The 24,258-nt window shown below is 33.7% G+C and overlaps 1 long non-coding RNA gene across 1 annotated transcript; it reads left to right on the top strand.

The window, feature by feature from the left end:
* Positions 1-1,444: 1,444 nt before the first annotated feature.
* LOC127838877 (uncharacterized) lies at positions 1,445-23,871 on the top strand. Its single transcript, XR_008030016.1, has 5 exons — positions 1,445-1,691; positions 19,399-19,549; positions 21,613-21,691; positions 22,689-23,118; positions 23,553-23,871. It is a non-coding gene; the product is annotated as an uncharacterized LOC127838877 (long non-coding RNA).
* The last annotated feature ends 387 nt before the right edge of the window (positions 23,872-24,258 follow it).

Below are 24,258 nucleotides of genomic sequence, written 5' to 3'. Positions count from 1 at the left end.
ATATTGCCGAATCTCAGATTTCTGTCGAATTTATTTGCTTTGATCTTTTCGATATCTTATTGTTATTATTATCCTGACAAATCACAAACGCTTGTTAAAAAAAATATTTGTTTTAAACATTATAGTTGGCATCTCTATTCTTCCAGTATTATCGCGGTATTTCAATAACGACACCCTTCTGTTTATTTGTCAGAATTCGTGACGCATTTTCCATTCGCTCTCAGAAAGAAGTTGTACGTGTGATCATGAGCAATATTCTGGTAAGTTGTCGTTGTTATCCATTAGAAACGCATTTATTCACAAAATTTAAAGATATTCCTATCTAACTTTTTAGTCGTTTAGCTTTAATTTTAAACGTATTTACACCTCGTCTGCTCGCACTTTACCGATATCCCGAAAGGGGGTATGACTAGATACCGAAAAAAGTACTGTTTTCGCGAAAACCGTAAATGTACCGAAAACAGTTAGATTTCCCACCTTTACATCGTGATAGTTGCGTTAAACTATGATTGAATGAATGTTTAGATGCTACTCCAGTACGCATTTAAAGAATGCTATTTATTAATTATTTCTTGTTTACAAAAAGCATTTTATTCCTGTTTAAAACGGAAGCATTATATAATACGAGGACACGATACCGAAAACAGTTAATTTACCGAAAACAGTTAGATTTCCCACATTTACATCGTGATAGTGGCGTTAAATCATGATTTTAATATATGATGACTTCATTAAGCATTTAAGCGAAGATTCAAATATGTATAAGACGTACGGTACATGTAATAAAGTCAATGGTATTATAAAAGAATACATCATCAAAATATATATATTATTATTTAACACTTTTTAAATATTAGTATTTCTGGTAGACAAAATTAAATTAAACGAACATAATTTTTTACATAAAGACAATCTGGAAAAAAATAACATTTCATAATAAGATGCATAATATGTCGTTCGGTATCGGATCGTGTTTAAAAGTTTAAAACATGTGCTGATCGCAAACGACCATTAAGACAACAACTTTGAAGTCACAAGCCTATAAATAATCCCCACATAAGGGAATAATAATCAGAACAGAACAGAACAGAACAGAACTTTTATTTTCACCCAAGTATATAACATATACAATAAGGGCAATATAACAAAGTACAATTTTTATAACAATATTTTGACTTCCGATAATTTAGCAACAACAGCACATATTATCCAGCGAGGGTGGGGGTATTCAGAATGAGCATATATAAAGATATTGACTACGAGAATGTGGGAAAAGTTAATCAATTACAAAAAACACCAAATTATCATACATAGTGAGCAATGCATGAGAATGAAATAACGGTTCGTAATTGTGTAGCCTAATTTGTCGAGGATTCTAATATTATTAGTGATCTTTAACCTTAATTATGCGGGGTTGTCTTGTTCACACGTCACTTAACTGTGCACGCGCTGTTACCGATAGCAGTTTTCAGGAAAGTAAAATGTTTATTTAAAACAGTGCGTTTAAGGCGATAATGCAACTTGCAGTTGGTAGCTTTAATTTCTGTATTCGGAATAGTTGCAGACATGTTTTTTCGTGATTTATTCGCTCGACTGCGCCCGCACAATGAAATTTGCCAATGGGCGAATGGATAATGTCGGAGCAACCCGAGGCCATGATAGCTGTACTTCTCAAGGACACAATAGATAAGGTACTACCGTTAGGATTAAGCAAATTGTGTGTACTGCATGCAAAAGGGATGAGCAAGGCCTAAGCGGTATCAAGAGGTGATTTTTTGTCAACTTACTATTATAATGGTGGTATGAGTCGGCTTATTTAAAACAAAACGATAATTCGTGAATCGAGACGGTACAAAAATATGAAAATCACTAGCAAAAGGAATTGTTATAAGTTATAAACTGATATTATTATTATTGCAATATATTCTATGATTTTTTTTGATTTATTTTTTATTTTTTAGCTGGTTTTCCGAGAAAGTATTTGTTTAAGAAGCCAGGGTCATGAAAAGCAAATAAATATATGTACAGATTTTTAACATATCAGAATGATGCAAAAGTAGACGTAGTCATGATATATAAATTATCAGTTAGCGAGTGAAAAAAAGGATATAACAAATTTATGTACATTTCTCACATTGATACACATTTTAAGTATTAACAAGTAATTAAATAAGCATAAACGTTCCTCATGTTTAACAATTAATGTTTTTAACGGTAAAGTATAGATGTACATAGGACTGAAAATGTGTCATGTAAATTGAATTTATGGAATTTATTTAATATGGAATGAGTGATGTATTGGACGTCATCATTGATGACGTTCAATCGAACGAATGATAAAGGGGGCTAAGTTTCATTAAGTTGGTGCATATAGTCGCGATTTGGGCGCCTTGAAAACGGGTCGGTTAATTTTGCTGAAATTTGACATGTATATGGACAAGAATGCGATCTACCTGTTGGCGTAGGCGTTATACCTGGGAAAAATCTAGTTTTTGATGAAATCACGAAAAAATTTCGCAAGTTTTACATAACCGGATTTACAAAATGCGTTATGTGGATATACCGATACCCTACCGAAATATCCGAAATCAAACTTTCATAAAAACAATGTTTCATTAGTTATTTCAGTGTATTTCGCAACAATCTATATTAAAATACGCAGTTTTTCGATAAATAATCAATATTAATGGGGATTTCGTGGGATCTCGGGGATTCCTGGGGATTTTGGTAATTGCGGGAATGTCGGTATTTTTTCACACACGTCAAAATGGCCGACTTCGACAGAAAGAACGCTTAAAAGTATTTACAAAATAACATCATCACAAACGATGTAAAGTGAACGCTACTTATCCGTTTTGTAGATCAGTATACGATCAATTGGAAAACACTAGCATTTGACATAAAAAAACGCCAGTGGATATGGAAATCTTCATCGTTGGAAATAGCAGACGGCGTCGACCAATGGCTGTCAATACAAGTTCGAAAAGAACGCGAGAAAGTATTAACAAAATAACATAGATGATGTAAAGTGAACGCTAATTCGCTGTTTTGTAGATAAGTATACGATCTATTGAAAAACCATAACATTTGACACAAAAACACCCGTGGATATGGAAATCTTCAGCGTAACGAAATAGCAGACATCGCACGGCGTCTCATCTGGGTCTACGCTGTTTGCCAAGGCCGATAATATAATGAATGGAAATGCACAAACTCAGTAACTGGCAAGCACATATGCATTAGTAGGTTGTTTCGTGATTATTCAGAAACGACTACATAATTCTTTTGGTTCAGCCAGTGCAACTTAACAGAAATAAGTATAAAACGTTTCTACATCTGACAACAATGTGCCAACTTAATACAAGGTAAGTTGTTTACATTATTTAAAATATTGCAAGCTTACAGTACTCAACAATAAACAGCTGGTACAATGTAATATCATCGTTTTAATTTTAATAAGCCCTTGGTTAATTACCCTTTTTAATGTTATGGATCAATGCATCTCTAACACCTTCAATTGACTTGTTCATGAAAAATATACACCCTCAGTGCATGTTATCCCATACACCATCAATCACTTACGAAGGCTCGATTGGTCATTCTCGGCTCGGGTACTACTTACCGGTACATGTACCCCGGGTACTCTTAACTTTACTTACATGTTCCCTGGGTACGGTAAATAAACTTAAACATACCCGCAAATATTAGATTGTATCCGAGTTGTATATCCGCCAAAAATCCGATGTTGTTAAACATGCTACCGATAACGTAAAACAATATTGTTAACCTTAAACAACCTTCTCTTTTAAAAAATCTGCATCAACATGCTTTTTAGTTTGAGTGTTGAGAGGACGTCGTAGGAATAAGCAAGTAATCAAGAATACGTCTCTGTTTCTGCTTTTATTTCCTTCATGTATAATGATGATAAGGATTGACGACTAACATTGACGACAATGATCACAAGCATTTACGACTAACACTGACGACAAGCATTGTTAAATTAACGATTTAATTTGAATAATAAGATTATAGTACAACAGATATGCTTTTCAAAGTATAATATAATAGCATACACTCATTAGAATAAGAGGTTTCATAAATAACATATGAAACATTTTCAATCAATATCGAAATATCTTATTCAATATTTATTATACAGCATGAATTAATTGTTAAAACATAATACCGAATATGGTGTTCCCCATTTAACGGACCTTGCAAACCAAAAAATGTTTCTTTAAAAAAAATCTATGATGGTAAAAAGTGAGCGTGCGATGTCGCGGAAAATATTATACTTGACGACGTCATACAATGACGCGACTTTAAACAATTTAAGATTTAAAATTAAATCACATCATTGATTTTAACAATGAGTTTTGATAATATAAATGCCATTGAACAGAAAATTGACATAAATGTAAACATAATTAATTTTTACAAAATACCCGACAACAACCGATTTAGTGTTTAAATTCCCAGGTACGTTTTAGTATATTTACCGTACCCAAGGTACGAGCCTTACTAACTGTATTATTATTATATCTCACCGACTACAAGGTACCTTTACCTTGTTGTGTTTATCAACCTGGAATTTATGTAAAGTCCGGCTTTCTTTACTTTTTTTTTTTCATTCATTTGATTACGCAATTGTTGACGTACCTCGTGGAAAATTATTTGAATCTTTGGATTTTAATGGCGACAAGCTGGAAGTGTCAATTTATTTTAAAAACGAATCTAAGATTTTAAGTATTGTGTGTTTTTCATGCATAATTCAGTGTTTTCCAGAAAATTGAGTACCAGTTATATGGCCGGCAACTATGCAGTAAAAGAAAAGCATTTATGACATTTACTTGATATATTTGGGAAAAGAAGCAGTCATGTAAATGTAAGAGTAAATGTAACCGGCAGAATCGCTGGCTGCCGGTATTTAAAGAGAACACTGATAATAGTAAACTAAATCTCTACGACACGATTACAGCGTTGTAAAATTGTGTTTTGGGTGATAATGGTTAGTAATTCATACAAATGTTATTAAAAAATATTGTGCTTTAAAATTAATTTTGAGAATGGGATGGAAGAACAGAAAATGAAGAGCATACAGGGATGGAAATAAGTGGTTTCCCATGAGCCCGGGGCAAGTAGATTTTGGCCTGGGCAACTCAATTTCAAAAGTTGGTAAACTTGTTTTTTTTTTAATCTTAAAACAATTCAGTGCAATAAAAATTGAAAAACAATTGATCACCATGGATCAATACTAGTTAAATAACATTCATTATATAGGAATAGGACATGATTCAATTCAGGCTCATAATAATACATCATGCATTGAACATGTGTATTGTCAGCAAATGTATATAATTATCTATTATTTTATTAAAAAAATATAATAATATTCACATGTTCATATTTCTGGGCTCGTTATTCTTTATCTGGGCAACCAAAATACTAAAGATGGTTGCCCACAATAGTAAAAAGTTAGTTTCAATCCCTGGCATATCATTGTAACTTTATTGTTTAACTGCATTGCATTAAAATTGTGATTGAGGTAAGCTTGTTGTTTATAGTATATTTACTTTTGAGCTCGACTATTATATATGAAATATATATATAGTGTAGCTATCCTACTCACCCTGGCGTAGGTGCGCGCATTGGAATGTTTGCGTACCACCTCGAATATATTTCCTATGTCCATTGACATATTGCTTTCATACATGTATTTTGCTTCTTAACCAACATGACCCCAATGTATAAACAAAAGCAGATAACTGTATCAAGCATTTTGTAACAATTATGGCCTTTTTTTCACTAAGAATAAGCATATAATTGATAAATCTATTTTAAAGTTTGCGTACCACCTTTAAATTGCCACAACTTTTTTATTATGCTCTCCCCAAATTTTTTAAGGGGGGAGCATATAGTCGCCGCTTCGTCTGTCCGTCCATGCACAATTTTTGTCCGGACTATTTCTCAGCAACTAATGACTGGAATTCAATTTAACTTAATGGGAAGCTTCACTACCAAGAGGAGACATGCATATTATCAGCCGGTTCTGGTCAGATGATTTTTCACAGAGTTACAATGTATGGCCCTATGAAATTTTCCATTAACTGTACATATAACGCGATCTACCTGTTGGCGTATTCGCTATTACTGGGAAAAATCTAGTTTTTGATTAAATCACGAAAAAGTGGTGTTTTTTATTGCACAATCGCTATAAACATGTGGCTTGGCCGGAAGTACATGTAGCCTTAATAGCAACCCCAAGACAATTCACCCCCAGGAGACAATTGACGGGCTAGACAATTCAAATTAGATTTTTCATACCCCAATTTTTCGATTTTCGTAATCATTTTTGTCGTACCCAAATGTTTTTCGTACCCAAATTTGTTCGTACCTAAAAAAAAATTCGTGCCCATTATTTTCGTACCCAAATGTTTTTCGTACCCAAATTTTACGTACCCAATTTTTTTCGTACCCCTTTTTTTTCGTGCCCAATTTTTTTCGTACCCATTTTTTTCGTACCTAAATTTTTGTTCGTACCAAATTTTTTTCGTAACAATTTTTTTTTTTCGTACCCATTTTTTTCGTACCCAAATGTTTTTTGTTCCTAATTGTTTTCGTACCCAATTTTTTTTTCGTACCCATTTTTTTCGTACCAAAATGTTTTTCGTACCCAAATTTGTTCGTACCCATTTTTTTTTCGTACCAATCTTTTTCGTACCCAAATTTGTTCGTACCCAATTTTTTTTTCATACCCATTTTTTTCGTACCCAAATAAAAAATCGTACCCATTTTTTTAGTACCTAAATTTGTTTCGTACCCAAATTTTTATTTGTACACATTTTTTTCGTACCCAAATAGTTTTCGTACCCTATTTTTTTTTGTTTCCTTTATTTTTTTGTACTCTAATTTGTTTTCGTAACCAAATTAGTTTTTTTTCCTGCCCATATTATGTTCGTACCCATTATTTCTTCGTACACAAATTTGTTCGTACCCAAGTTTTTTCGTACCCATATGTCGTACTCAAATTTTTTTCGTACACAAATTTGTTCGTACCTAATTTTTTATTCGTACCCATTTTTTTCGTACCCAAATAGTTTTTCGTACCTTTATTTTGTTTGTACCCTTTTTTTTCGTACTCAAATTTGTTTTCGTACCCAAATTATTTTTTTTTCGTACCCACTGCCCACATATTTTTTCGTACCCAAATTTTTGTCGAAATAATCGGCTTTCAATTTGATTTGATCTCCCCACTCATTCCATCCCGCGAAACCCTTAAGGTGTCGCAACTCTAGTAAATATGGAATGAGTGCTGTATTGGACGTCATCATTGATGACGTTCAATCGAACGAATGATAAAGGGGGCTAAAATTCGTTAAGCTCCAGCGTATAGCAGCGATTTGGGAGTCTTGAAAACTGGTCTGTAACTTTTGCTGAAATTTGACATGTATATGGACCAGAACTCGATCTACACGATGGCGTATTCGTCATATCTGGGAAAAGTCCAGTTTTTGATAAAATTACGAAAAAGTGGTGTTTTTTATTGCGCAATCGCTATAAAATGAGTTCTCGCCGGAAGCGTTAATAGCGTTAATAGCAACCCAAACACAATTCAACCCAAGGAGACAATTCACGCGATAGACACTTCAAATTTGATTTTAATTAATACATATTGCGATTTTATTCCCAAATTAATAAATAAATTCATATTGCGTTTAACATACATAGCTGAACCCGTTTAGAAAATATTAACAAAACAAACAAAAACAAACAACAGTTAAATTTCATTAATGTAAATATGGTAACCTGATTACATATCCACTAGCGTACACATGAAAAATAGTTCGCAAGTAAACAACACACAATCAAATTTAAACGCAAATAAGTTAACAAAATATATAAAATAAATCCGAGAAATTGATACTTAAAAATACAATTTCTGCACTAAAAACATTTTTGAGAGTCATTAAAACACATAATTTCGGAAGTATACAACCAACATTCAATATGGCTGCCAATGAACGTTCGAAAAGAACGCGAGAAATATTTACAAAATAACATCATCAAAATAATTAAAGTGAACGCTACTTCGCCGTTTTTTAGATAAGTATACGATCTATTGAAAAACACTAGCATTTGACATAAACACACCCGTGGATATGGAAATAGACATCACGCGGCTCCCGCATTTTGCGCTGTGTACGGTTGTTCAGAAAACTTGGTAAGTGTCATTGTGTTCTTGAATTTGTCCGATGAGTTGAATTTTATATACCATTACCATGCGAGAAAGTTTTCAAACACATTTATTTCTCACGAAACTTACCTTTAAAAATAAACAACACAAATATTAGTGGCACGAACTGGTATTGGCACGAAACGACAATCAACCGTTAAAGTTCAAGGGCATAATTTGAATGGAAATACATGTGTTGAATATTGGATAAATTAATCGTTTTGCCGTTAAAAGGGTAATTTTTTTTGGTTTGCTTTGCTTATTTTTTTTATCAAAACACAAGTTTTATAGTTTGATTTCTGTATAACAGTTCAGTTAACGTTATATCTTGAATTTATAAATATCGAAATAGATGTCGGAGTTTGCACATTTCGGACGTTGCTATGCAAATTGAAAGTTAGTTCTCGATAGAATATACTGTTTTACCTTTCGCATACAGTTGTGCAGCTGTTTTCCATGTAATGATGCAATGTTTTACGTCTGGAATACCCCCCTCGATGATTATAAATCATTAACTTCTCAAATTATAAGCATCGTCAACTTGACAAGGTTCTGTTTAATTAATAAATGGTAGAATATGTAAAGCTGAGTAACATTAATTCAGCACACATGACTTGATATGAAATACATATATATCTCGTGTGGCGTATTTTCATTTAAACTCTGGGTTTAATGACAACAAGTCGGCCGTGCAGTTAAATATTTTTTAAAGCATAGAAATATTCCAAAATTATTTTGGATTTTGTGTTTGTCATGCATAATTTAAATTTTCATAGGAATAAAATAACTTACAGCGACAGGATTACGGCTTTGTTATGGTAAGCATTTGATACAAATGTTATTAAGAATGAGTGTGGTTGTAAATAAATTTTGACAAAATGGAACGAAAAAAAAACACACAAAATGGAAGTGCGTGCATGTTACTGTATCTTGCAACTTTATTGTTTTAAGAATTGGATTAAAGTTTAAATTTAGGTAAGCGTGTCGCTTATACTAAATTAAGTTCTTAATATCTCCTTTGCTCTTATATGGTATGAAATGCGTATCTCGTGTAACGTAATTTCATTCAAACTCTGGATTTTAATGACGACAAGTCAGACGTGTTATTTTATTTAACAGTAAAATATTTTTAAAGCATCAAGAGATTGTAAAAAATATTTCCGATTGTATTTTTGTCATGCATAATTTAATCTTCCATAAGAATAAAATAACTCGCTGTGTCAATATTTCGGTTTCCTTAATCATGTTTTAGGTAAGAATGGTTAGCATTTGATACACAAGTTTTAAAAAAAATAGTGTGGTTTTTAATAAATTTTGAGAAAGAGACGGATGATCAGAATTGGAGGTTCAAATCTTTGTCAAGTATAAAATGTTAACCATTCTGACCTAAAACACAATACAGGAAACCATACATCCAACTTGTCGTCATTAAAGTCCAGAGTTTACATGAAATTATGTTAGTTAATTGTTACACGAGATATGTATTTCATACTATACAGAAGCGAAGGAGTCATAAAAAAACTCAATTTAGTATTAACAACATGCTTACATGCAGGGCTTTTTTTCCTGACTTTGTGAAGCGGCCCTGGCCCCCTTACTTTGTGAAAAAATGAGTCGCGAACTTTTCAAAATTGTGAAAAAATGAGTTGCAATCTTTTCAAAATTGTGACAAATTGAGTCGCGAACTTTTCAAAATTGTGAAAAATTGAGTCGCGAACTTCTTAAAATTGTGAAAAACCAAGTCGTGAAATTATTAAAATTGTGAAAAACGGCCCATTTTGTAAAAATTCATGGCCATGTTAGGTTTGTGAATTGTCCTTTTCAAAATTGTGAAATGTCCTTCCACGGCCACTCATAAATAAGGAAAAAAAGCCCTGTTACATGTACATCAATTTTAACTTTAATTCTTTGCTTTGAACAATAAAGTTACAAAGATTTGAACCTCCAATTCTGGTCATATTACATTAATATTTGCATATTTTAATACCATATAAATATTGTTTAAATCTATTTGTTGATAAATTTAAAATAGCTGACTTTCCTCTTACATGCCCTTGTATTTCAAGATAGAATACTTTCCTTCACAGAGGAGAGAGGTCTGAGTTTGAATCTCAGTGGGGGCTTCAGAGGATGATTTATTTTTAGAAAAATGATTATATTTGCTCATCTTTTTAAATGACTTTGAGCCACACACCTTAAAATTAACTGCATGGCATAGTAAATTTAAGTATAAATAAGAAACATATCTTTATCTTTGCCATTTAGAATATATCTGGTGATTACAAGGTAGAAATCCGTCTTTTTTGCGCTTTAAAACTTAAAAATAATCGCGTTTGTAGAAATAGACGTAAATGTCTACAAATCCTACTTTCAGTTTAAAAGCGGTACCGTTTGAACAATAATATATTACTTTGTAACTAGGCTATAGATTTAATTTTATCTATGCCAATTAGAATATACAATGTATCTGGTGGTTACAAGGTAGAAATCCGTCTATTTTGCGCTTTAAAACTAAAAAATAATTGCCTTGGTCAAAATATGAGAATACGTATATAGAAATCCTACTTACTGTTTTTAAATAAAAAAATAATAAATTACTTTCTACCTAGGCTATAGATTAAATGACAATTTTGCACACTTTAAATTGCATCTTTATGTATTGATTAACATGTATTTCATTTCAAAGTGTGTGGCTTTAACCAAATAACTTTGAAAATTTATTTTAAAGAATATGGTTTCTGAAAATTCAATTATTGAAGAAACATTTATAATTTGAGGGTACAATAAGACAGCAAACTAAGAATAGACATCCATTTGAGTTTTTTTTTATCAATTGAATATGCTAAGAAAAATTAAATATCAGTCCGCCATTTGCAAAAAATGTAAACAGAACAATGGAAAATACCCTTTTTGCCTGAACGAACTACAGTGTGAAAGAACGTTCTATCATGTCATTTCATGCGATCTTTATAAACACGACTCAACATGAACCCACGACTCAATCAGAAACAACCTAGTCCAATTAAACGGACTCCCAGAGCCTTTGATCATTTCTGAAATCTTCAGCGTACGAAATTGCAGGTATTTAACAATATGAATGGAAATGCACAAACTCAGTAACTGGCAAACATATACATAAGTTGGTTGTTTCGTGATTTCTTAGAAAGGACTACATTATTCTTGTGGTTCAGCCAATGCAACTCAACAGAAATAAGTATTTAAAGTGTCTACACCGGACAACAAAGTGCCAACTTAATACAAGGTAAGTGGTTTACATCATTTACAATATTGCAAGCTTAGGATTCATTTGGACTTTATACAGTATTATACATTATATGAACCATAACAAACGGCAAAGGAACCAGACGTCTGAAAATAGCATTAATTGAAAAAGTGTATATTAGAATCTCTGCGATCACTTTCGTTACCATCATCAGCTGGTAATTATAATCGATTAATGTCATTGTTTTAATATTATTGTTTTCATTAATTTGAACACTCTTCCTTTCAGCATTGTACGCCTGGTTTTTAATCACCCATTTTAATCTTATGGTTGAATCAATGCACCTCTAACACGTTGAATTGACTTATTCATGAAAAATTATACACACTACATGTAGCACACTCACACCTTTGATAACTTAAATTACGGTTATAAGTATTAAAACCACATTTATTTTCATGCTAATGGTTAATTAGTATTTTTATATAAACGATGATTTTTTTTTATTATAACTAACACAGGGGTGTAAAATTACGGTTGCCCGCTCGCATTTGCGACTTCATATAAGCCTCGGGCGAATTCAATTTCCAAATTACTAGCCCGATCTGGCAACTGCATTTTCATTGACATAAAAATCGCTTTCTAAACGCCCATGAATGAATCCAGTTTAATCCAGTTGTTCACCCCGTCATGGTGTCTACACCCTAATAGAGCGACAAACAAGTCGGCCGAATGCTCAACACCCTTGCATTGTAACAGTTTCATGTCATCAGCACAAAAAAAGCGTGCCACACATTAGCACCTGAGTTACATGCAGTGCTCGTGGAAGGTGTGAATACAGTGAATAATTTTGATTCAATACTGATCTTACAAATTAAACACTGTTTGCGATATAGTAGGCACTGAAATTTAGTTAACACAAGCTACGATTTTTTATACCAAAAGTAAAGATCTCAAGGTTCTCTACACTACAAAGTTTTAAAAATTATAGCAATCAATAAGCCCATGCGTTTCACGCAGACAACATGTAATTTATGGAATCAAGTTTTGTTCTTTGTTTCTTACACACAAAATATATGCATTGTTGTAACGTTCACACCAGCTTATTTTATGTAATCATGTGCCTTGTGTGTATAAAAAGTCAGAAACGCTTTTGGGACTAAAAATAGCTACATGTTTGTATATGTCATAATTAATATTCAAAATTGATTTAACTAAATAAATTTTGATAATTTAAGTTAATAACATTCATTTAATCCAGTGAGTCAATAGAGTATTTTAAATAAATTATACATGTATTCAACAAATGAGAGCTATACAAGTTACATGTATATCTATGTACATTGCAAGCTTTATCATGATCATGATCCATGGATCAGAAGTATAGTTAAGTAAACAATTGATAGCTTAAAACAAAGAATCATTATACAGAACTCATTTAATTTTTAAGAATCAAGCCAACCACAAAATCAGTATGGGCGACTTCATTTTGTACTCAGGTGGACCTGCAGGGCCACTTGTTTTTAGCAAAATTTTACATCCCTTTTACACTGTTAGAAAGTGATGGTGTATACACCCCTCAGTGCATGTTATTTCATGGTATGAAATTACTGAGGGTGTATATTCCATACACCATCACTCACTTACTAAGGCTAGATTGGTCATTGTCAGCTCGGGTACTACTTACATGTACCCCGGGTACTCTTAAGTATACTTACATGTACCCCGGATACGGTTAATATACTTAAACGTACACGGTCATATTTGACTGGACATGAGTTGTATATCCGCCCAAAATCCCATGTCGTAAAACGCGCTACCAATTACCGTAAAATGATCACCTTAAACAAACTTATCTTTTAAAAAATCTGCATCAAAATGCTTTTTGAGAATGAGTTTCGATAATATAAAGGCCATTTAGCAGAAAATTGACATATATGTGAACAAAATGAATTTTTATAGCTGACAACAACAGATTTAGCGTTAAAATTCCCCGGTAAGTTTTAGCGTACAATTTATATGGTATTGACATACCTGTTCTCTGAGGCCAACTCTGTATCTAAAGTCAACCAGAGTCGTAACATATTTATGTCACGCAATAAATCAAAGAATACTCATTTTCTTGGATACATTACTACATATATTGGTGAATGAATATAAATTACTGCATCGAGGAATATTTTAAGGTTTAAATGTTTCAAATGCATCTAACAATAGATGAAAATAACTCTCATCAGTCTGAAATTCACAATTTTGAAGCCATTGTCGCTTTGTCCAAGACTAGTTTTCATTTGGATACTGTCGGATCATCCTTGACATCTTTTGCTGATATTGTAAACAATAAAACATTACCTTTGTTTTCTGAAATCTATTATTTGTGATTAACAACAAACGTCTGGTGGATTATAAAACTGATTTCAGTGTGAATCGGGTAGTTTTAAATATTTACTTTGAGTTTGTATTTACACTACAATTTGTTAACAAAACAAGCCAGAATATTCTAAAATACCGGGAAATGTCATTCTGAATTTGAAAACACTTGAGCACATGGTATACAAATACAAATTTTATTTTAAGTCAGTTTGTACATAACAAGTATAACATTAGCGATGTATCGCTATTGACTGACATATGGTATGTTACTAAAAGTAGAAATACCGTGAAATCTCGGGAGATTTGCATTTCAAGAAAGTCTGACACATCGCTGTTTTTCTCGATATGAAAGAGCAGAATAGATAAATTTTAAATGTTTAAGATAGTATTTTGTGAAAGAATGTATCGGTTAAATGTGAAAAATGTCAATCTTTCCAATCAAGACGTGATTGATTTGGGCCAATAACTGCATTTAAAACCTGTTTTGGACCGGTCTTTGTTAACTGTCAACTTTTCGGGATTTTCTGGTTGACTCTCCTAATGGGGTTGGTCCATAACTATTAAGTCGCGCCAGTAGTCATAGTATAAGCAACATTGAAGCCTAATATGCATTCATCTATTATTACATAAAAATGATGATTTTTTTCTTACTTGGTAACTGGCGACACACATTTTCAATTCTATTTCATTAAATTTGGCATATATATTAATAAAAATGGCATCGTATGAACATGTCTTCATAGAAAAAAGGACCATTGAAGCCTAATATGCATTCATCTATTATTATTTGGGAACAAATAATTTTAACGTGTGAAGACCCTACATAAAAATGCTAATTTTGTTCTTACTTGGTACCTGGCGACACACATTTTCAAGTCTATTTTATTAAATTTGGCATAGATATTTATAGAAATGGTATCGTATGAACCATTAGTCGTAGTATAAGCAATATTGAAGCCTAATATGCATTAATCTATTATTATTTGGGCACAAATAATTTTACTGTGTGAAGACCCTACATAAAAATGCTGTTTTTTTCTTACTTGGTACCTGGCGACACACATTTTCAAGTCTATTTCATTAAATTTGGCATAGATATTTATAAAATTGGCATCGTATGAACCAGTAGTCATAGTATAAGCAACATTGAAGCCTAATATGCATTCATCTATTATAATTTGGGCACAAATAATTTTACCGTGTGAAGACCCTACATAAAAATGCTGATTTTTCTCTTACTTGGTACCTGGCGACACACATTTTCAAGTCTATTTCATTAAATTTGGCATAGATATTTTTAAAAATAGCATCGTATGAACCAGTAGTCATGGTATAAGCAACATTGAAGCCTAATATGCATTCATCTATTATTATTTTGGGCACAAATAATTTTACCATGTGAAGACCCTACATAAAAATGCTGATTTTTTTCTTACTTGGTAACTGGCAACACACATTTTCAATTCTATTTCATTAAATTTGGCATATATATTAATAAAAATGGCATCGTATGAACATGTCGTCATAGTAAAAGCAACATTATAGCCTAATATGCATTCATCTATTATTATTTGGGAACAAATAATTTTACCGTGTGAAGACCCTACATAAAAATGCTGCTTTTTTTCTTACTTGGTACCTGGCGACACACATTTTCAAGTCTATTTCATTAAATTTGGCATAGATATTTATAAAATTGGCATCGTATGAACCAGTAGTCATAGTATAAGCAACATTGAAGCCTAATATGCATTCATCTATTATTATTTGGGCACAAATAATTTTACCGTGTGAAGACCCTACATAAAAATGCTGATTTTTCTCTTACTTGGTACCTGGCGACACACAAAGAAAACAAGAAATAGGTCGAAATTATGATCCTGGACGTTTTATTTTCCATCAGGGAAAAGTCAGGGAATTTTGTTCATACAAAAAGCTGGGAACCCTGTAATAATGCAATCTAGAGGCATGAAATGCATTTTTCTATTATGATATGTCCACAAATTATTTCACTAATTGATGACCAAGCTTGAATATGAGGATTTGTTGAATATTTCATGCTAACCAACATACATTTTTAGTTGTATATCAGGATTTAATTCCTATACCTTAGTGAAAATGGCATCGGAAGAACATTTGTTCATTGTACTATATGGAATGAAACATTATATCTATCCATCTTATAGTTTATTGCAGTTTCAGTAATATTCTGTCTATAAATGATTTCAACATGATATAATTATAAATCATTGCTAGCAAATGTGTATATATGAAAAAAAAAAAAATAGACAGTTTATTTTTCCCCATTTATGTATATATATCTATGTATACATCTTTTGTTGTAAACAGTTATGCGACATGTGTCAGAAACGCCCAGTACACATATATGGACAGAATAATTTTTTCACTTACCGGTATGTGGGTGTATGTTGGCTCCACTTCACAAGATACAGTCATTGTAGTTTAATTGAAAAACGCATCTTACAATGTAAGATGAGTTCTGGGTTCAAGCCCCAGCAGTGGCCTATCATGTGTGATATACAGAGCCATTATGATTAAATATACACAGTTATCTTTTTATGTCCCCCACTATAGTAGTGGGGGACATATTGTTTTTGCCCTGTCTGTTGGTTGGTCTGTCTGTCTGTCTGTCTGTCTGTTTGCGCCAACTTAAACATTTTGCAATAACTTTTGCTATATTGAAGATAGCAACTTCATATTTGGCATGCATGTGTATCTCATGAAGCTGCACATTTTGAGTGGTGAAAGGTCAAGGTCATCCTTCAAGGTCAGAGGTCAAATATATGTGGCCAAAATCGCTCATTTTATAAATACTTTTGCAATATTGAATATAGCAACTTGATATTTGGCATGCATGTGTATCTCATGGAGCTGCACATTTTGAGTGGTGAAAGGTCAAGGTCATCCTTCAAGGTCAGAGGTCAAATATATGTGGCCCAAATCGCTTATTTTATGAATACATGTACTTTTGCGATATTGAAGATAGCAACTTCATATTTGGCATGCATTTGTATCTCATGGAGCTGCACATTTTGAGTGGTGAAAGGTCAAGGTCATTCTTCAAGGTCAGAGGTCAAATATATGTGGCCCAAATCGCTTATTTTATGAATACTTTTGCGATATTGAAGATAGCAACTTGATATTTGGAATGCATATGTATCTCATGGAGCTGCACAGTTTTAAACAATACAATTAAATATAAGGAATAATGTTAAAGGGGCATTGCTGCTTAGCCATTTTTGGGATGTTATTGTGATTTTTGGCCAAATTTGACACTGAATAACACGGTTTATATACATCCCAAGCATAAATGCTTCTAAATTTGTAAAAAAAACAAGTCGAAGTGTGCAGAATATTAAAAATTTGCAACTTTCTGATGTCTAAAGGTCATTAAATGCCACTTAAAGTTTACATGTTTTGTACAAAAGACCCATTTTGTGCTGTCCATCATTGGTTAATGTTTTACGCTTCAGGTCCAAAAACGCTCATTCTGTAGCTTGTTTGGACTATATTCTATAATGTGGCCACGTTTCAGCAGATTCGGCCCAGTGGTTCTGATTTTATACGCCGTGCCTAGCTTTTATTAGTCCACTACCGGTTTCACCGGAGGGGACTTACGGTTTGCACTCTGTGTGTCCGTCAGTTAGTCAGTCAGTCAGTCTGTCACACTTTTCTGAATCCTGCGATAACTTTAAAAGTTCTTAATATTTTTTCATGAAATTTGAAACATGGATAGATGGCAATAAGGACATTATGCACGTGATTTCATTTTGTTCCTACGTCAAAAATTCTGGTTTCTATGGCAATAAATAAAAACATAAAATAAATTCTGACAATGGTGGAGCCGGTAGGGGACAAATTTGCTTGACAATTATGAGTCTTGTTGAGTATTACTCACTGACTTATGCATATGCGCTCGGCTGTTTTAGGAGAATACCTGAGGTATTGTCATAGCCAGCTCATCGTGTCGTGTCGTGTCTTTTCGCTGTCCGGCGTCCGCCATGCTAAAACCTTAACATTGACCCATTGTACCCACAATTTTCGTACCCACATTTTTTTTCGTAACCAAAATGTTCGTACCCACATTTGTTTAGACCCAAAATTTTCGAACCCACATTTTTTTAGTTCCCACTCATTCCATCCCGCGAAACCCTTAAGGTGTCGCAACTCTAGTATCAAGTAGGTAACTACAGTCAACTTTCTATTATACTGGTGGTATAAGTCGGCTATTTAAAACAAAACACAAATTTGTAGATAGAAATGGTACAGAATTATAAAAATCACTAGCAAAAGGAAATTGTAATAAGTTATAAACTGGTTATTATTATTGCAATTTATTCTATAAATTTTTGGCCGGTTTTCCGAGGAAGTATTTGTTTAAGAAGCCATGATCATGAAAAGCAAATAAATATATGTACAGATTTTTAACATATCAAAATGATGCAAAAGTACACATAGTAATGATATATAACATCAGGGCTTTCCCCAGGAATTTTTTCAGGCACCCCGGGGGTGGGATCGGGAGGGGTGTCCCCTCGCGACGTTGATTTAAAAAAAAATTAACATGTCAATTCACGTTCTATGGTGCGTTATAACTCAAAGAAAAACAGCGTCAAAAGACGTCATTTGGTGCGCTATGACTCTTCAAAAAAATCCCCCAGTCATTTAAAAATATTTTTTTTTATTGTTTAATTACATTATTAGAAAAACACAACCAAATTAATATAATACATCATCAATTAGCGAATGAAATTAAGAATATAGCAAATTTATGTACATTTCTAACACTGATACACATATTAAGTATTAACAAGTAATTAAATATAATTTATAAGCATAAATGTTCCTCATGATATATAACATTATTAGAAAAACCCAACCGAATTAATATAATACAATCATCAACTAGCGAATGAAATTAAGAATATAGCAAATTTATGTACATTTCTCACACTGATACACATATTAAGTATTAACAAGTAATTAAATATAACTTATAAGCATAAATGTTCCTCATGCTTAACAATTAATGTTTATAACGGTAAAGCATACATGTACATAAGACTGAGAATGTGGCATGTAAATTGAATTTATTCAATTTCAAGTAGGTAACCACAGATTATACAGTAGTAAACGGATGTAAGAAAAAAGTAGACTCTTTGAAGAAGCAGTAATGTAGTTATTATCATTAAAGGGAGACTATTTAGACAATAATGTGCCCTAATTAATAATAAAAAGGATGGCTATACAGGTTTTGAAATGAAATTCATTTCAAAGTACATAATAACGCATTAGATCGAGACTTAACAAAAACTAACAATCAATTAGTGCACTGTAGTAGAACATATACTATAATTTGGTGGTCTGGTGGCATTTGTATTTATAAACAAATGTGTACTTGTATTGAATCTTTGTTAGCGTTTAAATTTACTGAATATAAAGCGTATAAATTTGCTTGTATTTTTAAGTAAAGGTAAGGATTCTGATGATAAGAATGAGCTAAGGGAAGCATTATGTGTGTCATTACCTAAGAATTGTTCTCTTTCAGTATTAAAGAAATCGCAGTTAAGGAGGTAGTGGTGTTCGGTGCCAACCTGACCCGAATTACATAGCCTGCAGAGTCTATCTTCAAATGGGGTTCCGTCGTATCGGCCTGTCTCGACTGGAAACCAGTGGTTAGCAGTCCTGAATTGGAATAGGTAAACGTATTCTTTTTTGGTGAGTTTAATAAGGTAGTTTTCAAGGGATGGTGATTGTTTGAAGCTGGTATATATTTGTCCTTTGTGTGTTTGCTGTAATTGGTGGTGCCATTGGGTTTTGAACTGAGTTAGTAACTGTGATTTAACTAAGCGGTGGATATTAATTTGGTTTATTTGAAACTGATTATCCCATATGCTACTTTGGTTAACTGATGTGAGTATTTCTTTTATTTTGTTTGACCATTTAAAATTTGATTTTGGGAGGTTCATCATGTACTTATAAATCTGATGTGATATTTTCTGTTCTTTGCCTTGAAGAGTTCTACACCAGAAGGAGATCATACGAGTTTTAATATTGATTGCAATTGGATGCCTGCCAAGTTCACCGTATAGCAAAGATATAGGAGTAGATTTTCTGGCTTTAGTAATTTTTCTGAGGAAGTTGTTGTGTACTCTCTCCAGAATGTCTATGTTTTCAAAACCAAATATTTCTGAACCATATGTTAAAATTGGTAGCACTGTGTGGTCGAAAAGTTTAAGGATTAAGTCTATGGGAAGTTCTGCGTTGTTTGCTCTGATATATAATAGGTGCATTGCTTTTGTTGCTTGTTCAGCTAGGTGTTTTCTTGCGTTTAGGAAAGAGCCATTGCTGGAGAGTGTTATCCCTAGGTAGTGGTAACGGTCAGTTATGTCTATGGGATGGTTGCCTAGTGTGAAATGATAGTTTTGAAGTTGTCTAGCACCGAAGATTATAATTTTAGTTTTGCTGAGGTTTATTTTTAAATGCCAATTCTCGCAGTAATCATGGAAAATGTTTAAGCTATTTTGGAAGTCAGTTTTTGAGTCAGAAATGATAACAGTGTCATCAGCATAAAGTAATATAAGTAGTTTTAGCCACAAAGTTAGGTCTTCAGGATTTGTAAGTTCTATGCCGTTTGAGCCTTGGAGGTGCATATGTGTTTGCAGATCATTAAGGAAGAGGGAAAATAGGAGAGGGGACAGGTTTTCACCTTGTCTTACGCCAATTTCTGATATGAATGGTTCAGATATGTTACCGTTAAGTGAGATACTAGATTTGATGTTGCTATACATGTTTTGAACTAAAGTGAGAAATTTACCTGTTATATTTTGTTTGATTAGTTTGTGCCAGAGGCCAGTACGCCAGACTTTATCGAAGGCTTGGGAGAAGTCAATAAATGCGCAGTAAAGTTTTTGTTTCTTTTTTTTCATTAATTCAATTAGTGAGTGAAGTGTAAATATGTGATCAGAACAGGAATAGCCTTTTCTAAAGCCAGCTTGATTTTCATCTAAGATATTGTTTTCATTTAAGAACTTAGTTAATCTATTGTTAAGTATTGAAGTAAAAAGTTTTCCAAGACAGCTGAGGATAGTTATGAGTCTGTAGTTACTAGGATCTTTAGGGTCACCTTTGTTTTTAAATATGGGTATTATAATTCCATTGAGCCAACTTTGTGGGATGAACCCGGTTTCTAGTATGTAGTTAAATAGTTTGCAATAAACAGGCATAAGTAGATGTTTTGTGGACTTTATGTATTCGTTAAGAATGTTGTCAAATGGGCTAGGAGTTTTTGAGTTTTTAAGGTTTGAAATACATTTTTCTATTTCTTCTTTGGTGATTGTGGAATTAAGTGTGGTGCTTGTATAATGTGATTGGTCGTTTGTGTCATTGAAACGGTTGTCATTGATAGTGTTTGTATTTAGTTCTTTGAAGTGTTCCTGTAATTCTTCTAGAGTTGGTGTAGTTGTGATTTTTGATTTTGGTTTTAGTTTGTTAAGATATGACCAATATTGTTTAGGGTTTTTGTCGGACATTGATCGAAGTTTGTTTGACATGTTTTGTTTGTTTGCATTAATATGGTGGTTCATTGTTTGTTTGTATTTTTTGCTGGCGTTCGTCATTTCTTTTTTGTTAAATGTGGTTTTGTTGCTATTATAAATTTTTTTGGCAGTGTGATACTTTTTGCGTGCTTTGAAACATTGAGGACCAAACCATGGTTTATTGTTAGCTGAATGGTTATTTTGAAAATGTGTTTTATTTTCAGGGAAGGTGCTGGTGGATGCTTGATGGAAGACTGATTGCAGCTCATCAGTTATGTGCTCTATGGTCTGCTGCGATTTGGGGTAAGTATCCATTTGGTTAAGTATTTGGTCAATCGCATTAGGGTTGATATTGCTAACAAATTGGCTGGCGAGATCAGGTTTCCATTTTGGTTTTTGATTGGTGTGAGTTTTACTTTTTGGAGTTATATTTGGATGATTGCTATGTGATATATTTATTGACCATGAGAGTGCATTATGGCCATCCGAGAATATTGGGTCAGTTTCAATGATTTGAAATTCCGAAACAAAATAGAAACAATCAGATGAGGCAATAACATAGTCTATTGTGGATTTATTTCTGAATGTAAGCATATCGTGATTATTTCCAGAGGTTAGTCTACCGTTTAGAATGAAAATGTTGTTGTTCTTACATAAGTCTATAAGACGGAGGCCATGTGCATTCGTTCGATGGTCTTGAGAGGTGCGGGCAAGTGGGACGGATAATTTTTCAAGAGTTTTGTATTTGTCTAGTTGACTCTGTATGTCGTCATCGATATCGAAAATGTCATTTAAATGTGGGTCAGTGGTTATGTAATCTTTCATGCTGCCTACTCTGCCATTGAAATCACCTGCAAGAATTACATATTTATGGTCACTACATATCTGGGAGATTTCATTTTCAAAGGTCATAAATTCATCGTCGTTAAAAAATTTTAGAGTTTTCGGGTGGGACGTATACAGCACCAATGACAATATTTTCGTCAAGCATCGTTAGAGATTTATCAATAGAGATCCAAAGGGCATATTCGCAATTTGACTTTAAAATGTTAATTGAGGGTACAAGCTTGTCTTTAACAAATATACCAATGCCACCAGACTTGCGTTTATATTCTTGCTTTCTATGGTTCGCAAAATAATCATAGTTATTTATCTTTATAATATCGTGTGTATCAGTGTGAGATTCACAGATACAAAATATATCATAACAACCTATGAAATCAGTGAATTCCTGGTAATTTAGTCTTTTCTTGATGCCGCTAACATTTAAAGTTCCTAATTTTATGGTGTTTACTTTCAGGTTGGATGAGGGTTCTGTCCCCCCACTGGCCTAATGGTTATGGTTGCTGTCTGCTGTGGTCCTACTATGGTTATTGGACTGTGGAGTGTCCCTAGAGGGCACACGGTTATCAGTACGCGCAGAATCCCAGGGGCGTTGGATGCTGGGCACAGATGACTGGGTGTTCAGTGGAGTTCTGGGAGATACTGGAGGATGATTACGAGCATGAGCTTTTGAAGAATTAGGAGAAGCAGACTGCGAGCGTCTTGATACGTGTTCGGAATTGGGAGTTGGAGTATTGGGAGTGATGACCACAGTTGTTTTCCTCTGGTTAGCAGAGGTTGTGATAGGCTCTGGCGGGATATTGTTCCTGGCGCTTTGGGGAGGAGGGACACTGTGTGCCTGATTCGACCGTGGTACTTCGGGGATCGTGGCAGTTGGAGTAATGGGAGTGGCGACCGCAGTTGTGTTCCTCCGGTTGCCAGAGGTTGTGATAGAAGCTGGCGGGATATTGTTCCAGGTGCTTTGGCGAGAACGGAAACTGTGTGCCTGACTCGTCCCGAAGACTTCGGGGATTGTGCGAACTCTGTAACCGTTGAGAATTGAGTTCCAATCAGGATATATGTCCTCGACTACCCTTCCATCCATAACTATTTTTGCAGGGAAGACTAGTGCAATTTTGCTGCGTGGATTACTTTCACGGAGTTTTTTGTATTTTGGCCAGAGCGTTTTCCGAGCTTGTGAGATTTCTTTAGGGTAGTCTCGGTTTATGCTGAAGTTTGACCCTGCTAAGTGTTTTGCATGAGAGAGAACATCTACTGTGTCTTGAAAGTTCAGGAAGTTCACAATGATTCCCCTACTGTTGCTTGGAGAGAATCTTCCAAGGCGGTGGGCTCGCTGGATTATTGGACGGTGCGTTATCTGGAGCTGTTCGTCAAGAAATTGACCTATGACATCAAAACAGTTTTCATTTCTTTGTTCACATATTCCACCAAATATGAGGTTATTTCTTCGGCTCCTTGCCTCGATGTCAATGGATTTGTACTCAAGCAGTTTTAAGCGCTGGTCGTGTTCGGATAGTGAGCCTTCTATTGATGTCAATTTTGTATGCATCTTTAAACATTCATCAACCTTGTGATCGAAATTCTTCATTTGTTTAAATATTTCTGTCACTTTTCCATCAAGAGATAATTGCTCAAAGTCATTTTCGTTTGTTATTACTGCACCATTGCTACACTCACCACCTGTGTTTATTCTAGTCCGCTTCCTATTTGTGTTGTCATTTTTTACATTGTTTACATTGTTCCCCACGTGTGGATTGACGAACCTGTTTTGGGTTATAAAGGGCTCGTCCTGAGAATTCTCGTAGCTGTAGCTGTCAAAGCTATCAAGGTGATCCATACTTACAGAATATTGGTTAAATTGGGACCGCTTACATGTACTTTTGTACTGAAAATTACTTTTTGAAGATCGGGTTGAAAAAAAAAATGGCGACTCAGTTCTGTTCTGTTCTGTTCTATATTTATACAAACAATTGAAGGTGTTTGACAACCACTGACGAACAAACAAAGAATTTATAGGTTGCATATTT

Source organism: Dreissena polymorpha, chromosome 7, assembly GCF_020536995.1.
Source record: "Dreissena polymorpha isolate Duluth1 chromosome 7, UMN_Dpol_1.0, whole genome shotgun sequence".
Classification (NCBI taxonomy): Eukaryota; Metazoa; Mollusca; class Bivalvia; order Myida; family Dreissenidae; genus Dreissena; species Dreissena polymorpha.
Note: the sequence above shows the minus strand (reverse complement) of the source record. Positions and strands in the feature narration are given on the sequence as shown.